Below are 14110 nucleotides of genomic sequence, written 5' to 3'. Positions count from 1 at the left end.
TTACAACTCTTACTTTCCATATAGTCTCCATTATAATAAAGGCAATACTAGCCATTTAGTATCTATTGTGAAAAATAATCAACTACTAGCCTTCTCCTTTTATCCATTCACTCAGTCACCAGGTCTACAGATTCCATCTATTTGTTAGTGTCCCTCTGTCTCCTTCCCTGCCAATATCTGGCCATCATGGTTTCATGTCTGAATCATAGAAATTATGTTCTATCTGATCCAGGAGATTCTGGCCACCCTTACACTACTGTCTGAGAAAACATTTGTAAAACACAATCTGGGCCTTGTAACTGGACAGTACCTATGCTTGCATTCTTGCATTGCCTGTTTGTACTGGTTCTATCTTATGTTAAGATCCAAGCCCAATAATCACGCAAGTCCCTCCCATCTCAACCCACTGCTTATCACAGACACTTCATTTCAGACATCTTGATTTTGTCACCACTGCCAAAGGCAAGGTGCTATTCCATGCATTATTTTTTGCTTAAAAAAAATTGAATTGTTACTACAATTATACAGATTTTTTTCTCAATACCCAAAATGATCATGTTAAAATGTTCTAGAATTCTCCATGTATTACATGATATGTGTGTATACCTGTCAAAGGAGGTATATGATATCCTTTGGGACATTTGAATGTGATTATTGCCATGTAGGAGGATACTTGATATATTTTGCACAAGAAGAAATTGCAGTTGTAATAAAATACGAAATGTATGATGAAGTCACTATAACATCCTAGTGTTCTAAATCATGTCAAAATATGCAGCACTTGGAACGGGCACAGTGGTATAGCAGGTTAAGCCATCATTGCCAGTGTTGGCCTCCTATATCGGGGCCAGTTGAGTGCTGGCTTTTCTGCTTCCTATTCAGCCCCCAGCTAATGTACCTGGGAAAGCAACAGAAGATTGCCCATGTAGTTAGCTCCCTACACTCACATGGAAGACCCAGAAGATGCTCTTGGCTCCTGACTTCCGATCAGCCCAGCTCCAACCATTTAAGCCCCTTGCAGAGTGAACCAGCAGATGGACAATCTCTCTCACTCTATCTCTCTCTGTAACTATGCCTTTCAAATAAATAAGTAAATCTCTGGAAAAAAAAAACATACAACACTTATCCTGTGCCAAAAACAATTCTCAATACTTTAGATAAATTAACTACATTTAATCATCTCAGGAATGTGCCATTTTATTTTTACAAATAAAGAAACTGAGCTAAGTAAAGAGATAAAGAGGCTTGCCAAAAGACAGAGACATCAAACCAGGTGCAATTTGAACCCCGATAATATGACATTAGTTTATTATTGTGTTTAATCATTCAACCACACTGCTTCACAAAAGAGCACAAATGGGGGGTGGGTGTTAGGTGCAGCAATTAAGATTCCACTTGTAACAGGGCCTGGATTCCAGTCCCAGGTCCAGTTCCAATTCTCGCTTACTGTCAATGCACCCCTGGGAAGCAGCAGGAGATACTTGGGCTACTCCACCATCATGGGAGACTCAGACTGAGCTCTAGATTCTTGGGTTGACCTAGCCCTGCCCTGGCTATAGCAGACATTTGGGATGTGAACCAGAAGAAGTAATATATCTTTCTGTCTGCAGTCTCTATGTTTTTCTTTCTGTGTTTCTGCTTTTCAAAGTAAATAAAGATAAGAAAGAACATTGCATATAGGTTACTGTAAAAAGTGATGTCCATGTATTAGATGTTTGATGTTCAAACAACAAATGAAATTTCCTAGAATACTACTCACTACTACATACAACTACCAGAAAAGCCAACACTGGAAACTCCAGTCCAGTAGATCAGGCCAGACCGGCGGCCAAATGGACATGGGAATGTTGGACCAGAGTGCATGAAGGTTGGAGCTTGTGTTCACAGGGTTAAAGGGGGTAAGGGTGAAGCGTGGTCAAGGTCTACACGTTGGGGCATGGATCACAGAGGTCAGAACAGAGCAGGGAGCACAGGAAAGAATTCCATCCAAGTGAGGAGTCGGGGGATGCACTGTTCCATTTGTCAGCTGCCAAAATTCAGCAGGTAGGCGTGCATTTACACAAGACCGTGGAGAACAGAGGCTTTGGGGGCTGGGAAAGTTCTGTGGGTTTACACCACTGCAATTTTTGTGTCTCTGGTTGGTTTCTAAGCAAAGACTCTCTTGTTTGAAAAATTTTGCTGGACTGGAGAGACAGCTCAACAGTGCAACTCTTCAGAATGAGGCAGAGACAATGACAACACAGGGTTCAACTCTCATGAGGTGACCCTGGTATTGTTTTGTAACTCTAGTAGCAAAGAGACAAAGCTTTGCTCTTTAGAGGCTACAAGAGCTTGAACAAATTTATTGCCAATTGTGAAATGGGGTTAATAAGATTCATATAGACAGGATGAATGAAGTGTCAAATTCCTTCTTGAATGTACCTTTACCTCAGCCTTTCCAGGAATTTATAATTATTATTTTAATTAGCAAGATATCTACCCAAATACATTCTACTGCTAACATTTTTGTAAGAATTGAGTTAAATCTATTTACTGAGTAGATAGACTGACATTATACTCTTGAGTCTCACAAAGAGACTGCTCATCTGAGAATCATCTTTTTAACACATATTCTACAGATACATGAATGCTTTATTCAGTGGGCTGTCGGTAAAGAGTTATGTAGAGATTGTGATAAAACATCTGGTTAGTAAGTGTCATTTTTTACTGAAAGGTAAGGGAAAGAACAAGAATGGCTGGGGAAGTTGCAACATTGTTATGAATATTGGACTCCCAAGCAAAGTCTCAAAGTAGTCCTGGAGAGGTTTTTTTTTAATTATTTATTTTTTATTTTTGGTACTTACTAACCTACTCGCCCTCATTCCTGGCTTTTTTTTTTTTTTTTTTTTTTTTTGGACAGGCAGAGTGGACAGTGAGAGGGAGACAGAGAGAAAGGTCTTCCTTTTGCCGTTGGTTCACCCTCCAATGGCCACTGCAGTAGGCACGCTACAGCCGGCACACCGCGCTGATCCGAAGGCAGGAGCCAGGTGCTTCTCCTGGTCTCCCATGGGGTGCAGGGCCCAAGCACTTGGGCCATCCTCCACTGCACTCCCTGGCCACAGCAGAGAGCTGGCCTGGAAGAGGGGCAACCGGGACAGGATCGGTGCCCCAACCGGGACTAGAACCCGGTGTGCCGGCGTCACAAGGCGGAGGATTAGCCTAGTGAGCTGCGGCGCCGGCATTGGCATTTCCTGGCTTCTAATCTCCCACCTCATTCCTTTCTTGTTTTTTCTTTTAATTTTTACAATGGCAAGTTTATTGCTCTTTATCCAAAATGATTAAGGTGAGAATTATTTTGTATTTTGTGTGTTTTATTTATTTTTCAGATTTTGGAACATTTGCATATGTATAATAGTCTGGGTACCATATCTAAATGCAAAATTCACTCAGACACACCTTATGCACATAGCCTGAAAGTCATTGTGCATAACATTTTTAATGATTTTGTGCATGAAACAAAATGATGAGGGGTGAGATTTTCCACCTGCGTCATCACCCAGATTGATGTGGTTAAGTAAGTGTGAAAGGCATAGACATTTATTGTTGCTGATAACACAACTTCTTTTGACTTCTTTATGGCAGACGATCTTCAAAGTGAACTGATCAGTTGATTGATCAAGCTAAACCACTAGGGGGCCTGCACTAAGGTGTAGTAGGTTAAGCATCTGCTTGCAGTGCGGCATCCCACATGGTCGCCAGTTTGAGTCCCAGCTGCTCCACTTCCAATCCAGCTCTCTGCTATGGCCTGAGAAAGCAGTAGAAGATGACCCAAGTCCTTGGGACCCTGCATCCACAAAGGAGACCTGGAAGAAGTACCTGGCTCCTGGCTTCGGATTGGCACAGCTCCGGCAGTTGCAGTCATTTGGGGAGTGAACCAGCGGATGGAAGACCTCTCTCTCTGTCTCTCCCTCTGTCTGTCTGTAACTATCTTTCAAACAAATGTTTTTTTTTTTGTTTGTTTGTTTGTTTTTTAAAGATAAACCATTAAATTGTGACAAGAACCTATTGAAATATCTGTTAGCAGATATTTTCATTTTATTAAATTCCAAAACTATAAATAAATGCCAGTGATTATATGTAGATGTTATTATAAAGTATAATATCATCCACTCTACTCTTCACCAACAAGCCTGAGAAATCGATTTCAGTGGTACTTTTAAAGTCTGTGAGCCCATGCTCCACTTCATCACATTTCTGCTTTGTGCCTCTTCCTCAAACCATGTGGTGGCACCAATTGCATTAATCTTGTTTAGTTATTTATTTCAGACACACACACACACACACACAGATGGACAGACAGAAGGAGACAGAGATCTCCTTTCCCCTGGTTTTCGAAATGCCCTCAAAAAACTGAGGCTAAGTGAGACAAGCCAGGAGCTGGGAATTCCTTCCATGTTTCCCATGTGGGTGACAGAGACCCAGCTATTTGAGCTGTTGATTGCACGTTAACAGGAATCTGCAATCAGGGGCAGAGCTGGAACATGAACCCAGGTACTGCAATACAGGACGCCTACATCTCAACTCTTGTCCTAGGCCACATGCTCATTTCTCAATTGAAGTTTCTGGTTTTCATTTCTTTCATTATCTTGTAACTTTCTTTTTACTAAACAGCAGGTTTGTGAGTTTTAGCTGAATTGTTCTTGTAGCTATAGTTGATCCTGTTTCACTATAGAATACTTTTGCATTATGAAAATGTAAAATTATATTAAGCTTCTCTCTGCATAAGATATGGCACTTTTTTGCCATGTGTATGTCTTAGATTGTTTTGCCAGTACAAACAGTGACACTGCTATGAACATGAAATATTCGATTACTGCACTCTGGGCAAACATAGGTCAATGTTTCTTTAGGAAACCTTCCCAAGAGTGAAATTCTGAATTGTTAGGTCTTCACATTCCCAACTCCATTACATAAGCTCAATTTCTACCAAAAAAAAAAAAATCGCTGTGAAATATCTTCTGCTTTGTGTGAGTTCCCATTATTCTATGTCCGTGCCAAAACTTCATGTTTTAGGACTTGTTAATTTTTGCAAAACTGGTGGGTGTGAAATGGAATCTCATTGTGGTTTTAACTGGAATGTCGCTAATTACAAAAGACTTTGCAATCTTTTCATATACTCGTGAGCCATTCACTGAAATGTCTGTTTATATATATTGGCAATTGTTATGTTATATGTCATTTTCTTACTGATTTGTGAGAAAAATATTTTAATTATATTTTGGATAATAATCCATTGTCTGTCATGTACTTGTTAGCTCATGATGCATTATCTATATTCATCACCTTTTGATATTTATTGATCTACACAGAATACTAACTTTTGCCATATTCCTTTTGTCCCTTTTTAAAGAAATCCTTCAAAACCTAGACATAAAATTTTCTCCTGATTTCATCAAACTCTTTCATAAATTTCTATTTTTATAGGGCTTGAATCCATACAAAAATATCAAAAAAGTAAGTGGATATAAAATGTACTTGGATGGTGGGCATTGTGGTGCAGAGACTAAGACATTTTTTTAAAAAGCACACATTTCATATCAGAATGCCAGTGTTCAAACGCCCACTCGAATCTAATATAGCTTCCAGCTGATGCACACCTTAAAGCAGCAAGTGATGGCTCAAGTTGTTTGATAGTTCCTACCAGCATGAGAAACCCAAGTGGGAGACCCAGATGGACTTCGCCCAGCCCTGGCTAATGGGAGCATGTGAGGTATGAACCAGCCAATGAGAACACCCTTTCTTTCAAGTAAATAAAAATAAATAAATTTTAAAATATACACTTGAAGCAACCTAAACTGTTTATACAGGTAAATAAATCACAACAAAAGTTATGAGTCATATGCTTCAATTCCCCATATTCCTTATTGAAGTTATTAAGAGAATACTGTAAAAGACTCATATTTAAAAATATAATTTTATTTTAGAGTAAGAACTTTTCTCAACCTCATCCATAGATATCATGTTAGAATATAGATTTTTTGCAGATCAGTTTGGCACATTCAAAAAGATTAATTGTAATTGTGCAATATGGAACATAATGCCCCTTAGAAACTCAGTAGATATGTTATAGCAGTGGTAGAAAGACAAGTAAATCTTGATAAAGAGGCACAAATGTTTATATCTGTGATGCTAACACTTAGGGCATATTGGAATGTCTCCATTTAGAGGCAATATAAAATTCTGGGTTTAATTATCTGGTTTGTTTTCCTATTATTATAATATTTTGTCTCCTTGTATTGAATCATTCAAAAAGTATACACTAACAATTTATAGTTTTCAGCAGGCTGCTCAATTTGACCTGGTTGATTCAATTACTGGTGTGCAAACTTATGCTGTAGTTTCAGACATGCAACTCCTAAAACATTTTTGTGAAAATGTTTAGACTTTGTTTTAAGCAATCAAAAACTGAAAATTTGACTGCATGTATATCAAATTTCACAGAGCTGACATAAAACAGTTTTATGTGATCTAATATGCATATGCAGGTAAAACCTGTAGGAGGTTTCCTTCATATAAACAAAGCATTCTCTAAAATATAACTATGTGAAAATACTATCATTTCAATATTTCATGAGTAAAATGGAATGGAAAAAAATAATACTCTTCTTTCTACCATTTTTTTCCTGGTATTGAGAGCACATAAAATCATCAGTAAATAAAAAGAAGAATTAAAAATCTAGACATCTGCATATATCTATTGCGAGCCTTCATATTCATTTTTATATTTTTTCATTTCTGCTTTGTAAACATCTACAAAATTTGTCATTAATGTTTGGAAAATAAAGAAATCTTAATCTCAAATCTTATTAAATGATAATTATCTGGAAGACTTTGTAAAGTAATCCAACATCTGTCAACCAGAGTTAATTCTCCTTATTATTATAGATTAGAGTACTGTGAAAAATAAAATATAAAAGTGTGCTTTGTAATCCTAAGATTTATGTATTCATGTGAAATATGATGTGGAAATGAAACAGCACTAAAATATAACTATTTAGAAGTCCTAGTGGACTTATATCTATTTTAAAAATCTAATATTCTTTTTTTAAAAAAACTACATATTATAAAATCAGTAGTTTCCCAGGAGCTTTTATAGATGAAGCTATGCACTTAACATTACTTAGCTAACAAGTTAATCTCATTTTAATATTTTAGGCTTTTAGCCAACATCATACCTCATACATTACTTATTTTCCTTAAGGAATTCAGTACTTTGAAATGGAATTTTTTATTCACTATAAATGCCCTCAAGCATCAACAAAACTCAACTTGAGAAACAATGCTGTACACCTCACCCCTACAGAGAGTTTCTCACATTAATGAAGAGATTTTGATTGGGTCCCAGCAATCAACCCATATGGTGCCATATCAGTTGGCACTATTTGCCGGGTAGGCCTCGTTGTTTACTGCTGCTAGTTTGGCAAGCTGTGTCTTTGTGCATTTTTGATGGTTACAAATGCAAACAGGCTACATACTTCTAACTTTTTCTCCCTTACTAGCTCGTTTTTTGGTTTTTTTTTTTTTCTGGTAATATGAGATTGCCTTTATGGTATTTATATCTTTCCTAAAAATCTCGACTTAAGCACAGGTTAGCATCAGCATCAATCATAATACATATGGCTGGAATGAAACCTCTGATTCTCAGCAATAAGATTTTCAATGGGAGAGAGTACATCCAATTCAAATGAGAGATTTGGTTGCTGTCTCTTCTTTTCCTCAGATTTATTTGATATGACAATATCTAAGATAACCAAGTTACATGTCAGTATATTTAGAAACAATGATAATTTAAATAATTATAACAGTTTAATATTCAGTATGATAATTTATTATCAATATTAATTACTTAAGGATTTTAAAAAGATAAATGAAAAAAGTTCATGGGAATGTATACTCTGAAAAAAGTATGTGTAGATTTCAAAAATATTTTGGATCCAAAATAAACTTATATTTTAAATCAGTTTTTCCATTAACTTTTGAAGTACCCTTAGAAAATGTTTTTTAAAAGTACTCCTCTTCTTGTTTTCTTGTTTAAGTATTCACTTTTTGTTGGTTTTGATTAAGGATCATGTCAAACAAAATTGTACCCTTAGAGTTTATTATATTGAAAAATTTTTAAATTAGAGGTAAATGTTAAAAGAAAACTAATATGAAAAGAGAAATGATTATACTTCAAAGCTCGAGGCAAGAGTCTTCTACCTTAAAGTTCATGTATGAATAAATTTGGATTGTCCTTTTCTCTGTTTATTTCCTATAATCTCACCCCATTAAGCATCTCTACTGTAAGAGAATACAAATTAGTAGCTATAAGTTACTTCACTATACTTGTACTTTTAGAAAGTCTCTTCCCTCACTAACATTTTCTTGGTCATGTGACTTTCTCTGGCAAAAGACACAATGACAAATAAAAACAAGTTGTGCATGGGGCCAACCCTCTCTTGATGCTGGAAACTTTTCCTCGGCCATGTGAACAATTCATACAAAACCCTTAAGGAATAGGTGAACACTCTTCAAGGCTCATGGAGCGACCATGTCCAACCTGCCAGCTTGCACTCCAGATTTCTCAACCTTTCTTTCAATTGACTGAAAGGATCGCCTAAGTCAGCCCAGAAGAGAAGCACCACCCACTTAAACCTCAGAATGAAAAGTGTGATTATTATTTCTGCACTAACACTTGCAGTAGTTTTCACAAAACAAAATACAAGTAATGAAGCTATCATAATTACATTTCAATGAAACAGAAACTACAAAAGAAGGCAATTTTGTGTTGACTTCATTTATCTTACCCTTATGTTTAACTTATGTGATTTCTAAAATCTGAATTTGGCAACTTTCCACATTTGTGCACTTATATATTTCATTGGGACAAGACAGCTTTTTACCTAAATTTTTGTTAAACAAAAAGATGACTAGATTTGGTTCTGAATTTTAATTTTTAAAATTACAATTACTTTTCTTTAAAAATTTATTTTATTTATTTAAAATCAGTTACAATGCGAGCAAGAGACAGAGACTTTCCATCTGTTGGTTTGCTCCCCAAGTGGCCACAACAAGTTTTCATTTGTTCTCTCAGGTGGGTGAAGTTGTTCAATTACCTTATGCAAAGGCTAATTCCAACTGCAGCATATCATAGTGTCTGAACATTTGAGTTTCAGAAGGCCTTAGGTGAGCATTGCTGGGGGTTTCATATTATAGATGGCTCCCAAAGAAATAATCTAGGTGACATTCCTTATGTCCTTAGGAGAGAAAAAAAAAAGTCATAGGACTGTGTGTGAGGCATCACAGGAGCCAAAGCCCAAGGACTGGGGGAGTTAGATGAATAAACTGAAAAGAAACACCTGAATGAAATAGCAATATATACACAAAACCAGATAGTATATAGGAAACCAAGTAAACAATACTTTAAGAAGACAGGAAGAGTAATTTCGATCAAATTGCATATACACTACAAAGTAGGATATTACAAGAATCAATACACAGGATGTGTAATTTCTGTCTGGTCTCTCTTCAGATTGACTGATGCCTACACTAATCTGAATAAAGAAAAAATAAAAAAAAAAATAATCCAAGCTTTCCTGGATTGAGACTAGAGGTATACAATATAGTCAGAGGCCATGGTCTCTCATTGCCCAGAGTTGCAGGTATTACATAGTATTACATAGTGTTACATAGTAGGGGGCATACTGAAATCTTGGGAATATGATTGGGAAGGAAAAGTAAAGGACTGAGGCCAGCACTGTGGCGCAGTAGGTTAAGCCTCCCCCTGCAGTGCCAGCATCCCATATTCTAGTCACGGCTGCTCTAATTCCAATCCAGCTCTCTGCTATGGCTTGGGAAAGCAGAAGAAGATGGTCCAAATCCTTGGGCCCCTGAACCAATGTGGGAGACTGGGAGGAAGTTCTTGGCTCTTGGTTTTGGATTGGTGCAGTTCCAGCCGTTGCAGCCATTTGGGGAGTGAACCAACAGAAGGAAGACCTTTCTCTCCGTCTCTCCCTCTCACTATCTGTAATTCTACCTCTCAAATAAAATATATTTAAAAGATCTTTAAAAAAAGAAAGATAAAGGACTAGGGTGGATGAAAAGTGGATCTCTCTTCTCTTATCACTATTCCGTTCTTTTATGGGAGAGAAACAAGAGAAATGATTTTAAAACTATTTTCTGTTTTCACTATCCCCAAAGATTAAGTTACACATCTCAAGAAAATGAAAATATAAAAGAAAAACAGAGAAAGATTATATGTCTGATAAATTCACTAATCTGTGGGCATATATAGCTCTCTAAATGTCTAAAACCTGGCCAGCATGGTGGAGCATTGGATTAAGCCACTGAATTTGACACCAGCATGCCATATCACAGTGTTGGTATGAGTCCTAGATGTTCCAATTCCAATCCAGATTACTTATAATATGACTGAGAAGACATCAGAAGGTGGCTCATGTACTTGGGCCCCTGTCATCCATCTGGGGACCTGGTTAGAGTTCCTGGTTCCTGCCTTTGGCTTCCCCAAGTCCTGGCTGTTGTAGCCATTTGGGTAGTGAACAGGAGGATGGAAGATTTCTTTCTTTCTGTCTCTTTCTCCCTCTCCCTGTCACTCTACCTTAGCAATTAAAAATAAATATTTAAAAAAACCCACACAATGTGTGTTTACTATTGATTCACTTTCAGTATTGTTATGCCATAATACAATTTTTTAAAAAAAAAAATCTTTGTGCTATGTGGTTAAGTATTGTTTAGTCCAGGAGTTAGATGTCAAAATTTCAGATCAGAATACATAAATTTAATTCCCAATAATGGTTCCTCACTCCATCTTTTTGGCAATGCAAACCCTATGAGACAATGAAAGTAGCTCAAAATAATTGGTTTCTTGTCACCCACATGTAAGACCAGGATTAGGATTGAGTTTCCTGTCTCTGGCCCTGGCCCAGTCTTGGCCATTGAGGGATTTGAATAGAGAAACAATAGATGGGAGCGCTCTCTCTCTCTCTCTCTCTCTCTCTCTCTTTGTGTGTGTGTGTGTGTATGTGTGTCTGCCTTGCAATTAAATAAACACCATGTGATAGAGTTGCTGTAGTCAATTCCAACTCTTCATGAGGTGTGCAGCACTTTCTTTGATGACACAAGTTGGGGAACGTCTCACTGAGTAGAAACTACAATTTCAGTCGTTGAATACACCCTACCACCAGTTGCCAGTGCGTGTTGAATTTGGTGCTCATGAATGCTCTTTCACTTTATCCACAACTTTGCCTACACTATACAGCAGTTGTCAAGGATGACTACATTGGGCCTCTCACTCATAAGGAAGTTTCACATTACATGATGATACTTAGAAAGAGAATGTGGAAAGTTGATATTATCTCAAATTCCTGTGTTTAGTTTACTTTTTACATAACAAGCAATATTTACAAATTGTACTGTACATGGGCAGTCAGACTGTGAGTAAAGTTCTAAGCATGCATAAACATCTCAGTTGTGTATCCATTATTCAAATGGCTCAAAGATGGGAGAAACAAATTATTTGCCTATTTGGTTATTATCTGAAAACCAACTCCTGGCAATATACTACATTATGTGAATAACTTCTAATCTAATCCAAAGTTATCATTGATAGGAAAAATCAGGTTACTCTTTCAGGTGTACAAGAATTTCCAATTATTTTAGGACTAACACACAATTAGTTTAATTCAGATAGGAATTAAGGTGAAATTTGCATAATTAATTTTGAAAATCAAAGTATCAAGTAATAAACAAAGCTTCAGGGGTGAGATATCTCTCTGTATCTCTACCCATTTATAATGAAAGTTCATTTGTTCCGGTAGAAATTTATAGTTGTGATCACCAGTAAGATGTACCAATCTTCAAGCAAATGTTATTGTGAGAATAAAATTCAAAGAGCAAGCTAAACAAAACAATGTGTTTCTAGATAAGAATAAGTAGTACACTGAGGCTCCACTCTATATGAGGGAATGAGCAGGACAATAGATACTTTATGAATTTAATTAAAGTGTTCAGTATAACTTTGCCACACATATTTAAATTGCTGATTGTGTCGAAGAGATTTCACAAATAAGACCAGTGTAAGCAAGTAATGAAGGATAGAATTAAAAGGGAGAGAATGATCCTGCAGGACACACAGCGGACTCATAGAATGGCAAATGCCCAAATCAGCACTCCTGCCTCAGAATCAACCCCTGGGACATTCGGCTCTGGCTAAAAGGTCCATGCGAGTCTCACAGGCATGGAAAGCCATGACACGGTGGCAAAAAACAATCTAAATGAAAGATCCTGGTGAACAAGACCCCAGCAGAAGGACCAGGCCATCAAGGAGAGAGGCGCCTTTCTCTGAAGGGAGGAAGGAACCTCCACTGTGATACGGCCTTGGCTAAACAAGTTCAGAGTCAGTGAACTCAAGGGGCTTCCGTAGCCTAGACAGCTCATAGCAAGAGTCTCGGGTGATTGCTGACGTCATAAATAAGAGTGCCAATTGTTAAATCAACAACGGGAGTCACTGGGTACATGCTCCCCACGTAGGATCTCTGTCCTTAATGTGTTTTACTATGAAACTTAAAAACACTACTAATCGAACAATACCATATACCTTGTGCGGTTGTGTGAGTGCAGCCTGTTGAAATCCTTGCTTAGTATATGCTAAGTTGATCTTCAGTATATGAAGGTAATTGAAAATGAAACTCGATGAAGGGCGGGATGGGAGAGGGAGTGGGAGAGGGGAGGGCCACGGGAGGGAGGGAGGTTGGGGGGGGAGCCACAACATTACAAAAGTTGCACTTTGTAAATTCACATTTATTAAATAATAATAATAATAACAATAATAATAAATAAATTGCTGATTAATAATTGGAATTGGCCAAAACACTGGACTTCAAAGAGCAAAGCCTGGATTCAGGACTTGAGAATTTCTGGGTTACTTTTTTAATGCAAAAATGGCTTTGCAGTTCTTGGAGGAAACATTGTGAGCAATCTCAGCACAGTAAGATTTGTTGCACATCAGCAACACCTCCAGATCTTTGACATTGTGGACCAGGAACTTCCGTAAGCCACTGGGCAGCTTATGCTTGGTTTTCTTGTTGCTCCTGTAGCCAGTGTTGGGCATCAAGATCTTGCCCTTGAATCTTCTCTGCACCTCTGGGTTTCCGCCAGTTACACTTAATCTTGACATAGCGGTCAGACTGTTGTCGGATGAACTTCTTGGTCCTCTTTTTGACGAACTTGGGCTTCATCAGGGGTCTGAGAGCAGCCATGATGCCTCAAGCAGAAGGCAACCACTTCCAGAGGCAGCGCTGAGGAAGAGTAAGATATCATTTTAATGTATGTAATTACTAGGGATACTTAATAATTTTCCTTTGGTTACAAACCAGCTTTACAAAATTGCTTAGCCTTTGCTAATTTAAATGTGATACAGATACCTCCCCACTTTATCTATGTCACACATCTTTCCTAAATAAATCACAATCCTTGATGGCTCATTTCACTTTACTGATGCACACTAATCCATTGCCCCCTCCCCCAAGCTGTTTATGCACTGACTTATGTCATGGTTGCTACAAGTTTTATGAATAAATATACTATAAGTAATTATAGTTTGATTTTTTAAAAGATTTATTTTATTTATTTGAAAGTCAGAGTTACACAGAGAGAGGAGAAGCAGAGAGAGAGAGAGAGAGAGAGAGAGAGGTCTTCTATCCATTGGTTCACTCCCCAGATGGCCACAACAGCTAGAGCGGCACAGATTCAAAGCCAGGAGCCAGGAACTTCTTCCAGGTCTCCCAAGTGGGTGCAGGGTCCCAAGGACTTGGACCATCCTCTACTGCTTTCCCAGGCCATATCAGAGAGCTGGATCAGAAGAGGAGCAGCCAGGACTTGAACTGGTGCCTATATGGCATGCCGGGCTTCAGGCCAGGGCTTTAACCAACTGTGCCACTGCAGCGCCCCCTATATTTGTTTTTTAGGGGCATGGTTTTTCAAATCCTTTGGGTAAATACAGCAGCAGATTTGCTAAATTGTTTGGTAGAATGAATTCCTTTTTTTAGCTTTGAAAAAAATCAACAAATTGTCT

The 14110-nt window shown here is 37.7% G+C and overlaps 1 pseudogene; it reads right to left on the bottom strand.

Annotated features, from left to right (window-relative positions):
- Nucleotides 1-12958: 12958 nt before the first annotated feature.
- Nucleotides 12959-13295, bottom strand: LOC133750431 (large ribosomal subunit protein eL32-like; annotated as a pseudogene).
- Between the last annotated feature and the right edge of the window lie 815 nt (nucleotides 13296-14110).

This window comes from Lepus europaeus, chromosome 2, assembly GCF_033115175.1.
Source record: "Lepus europaeus isolate LE1 chromosome 2, mLepTim1.pri, whole genome shotgun sequence".
NCBI lineage: Eukaryota > Metazoa > Chordata > Mammalia > Lagomorpha > Leporidae > Lepus > Lepus europaeus.
This window is presented reverse-complemented; position numbering and strand designations above follow the sequence as displayed.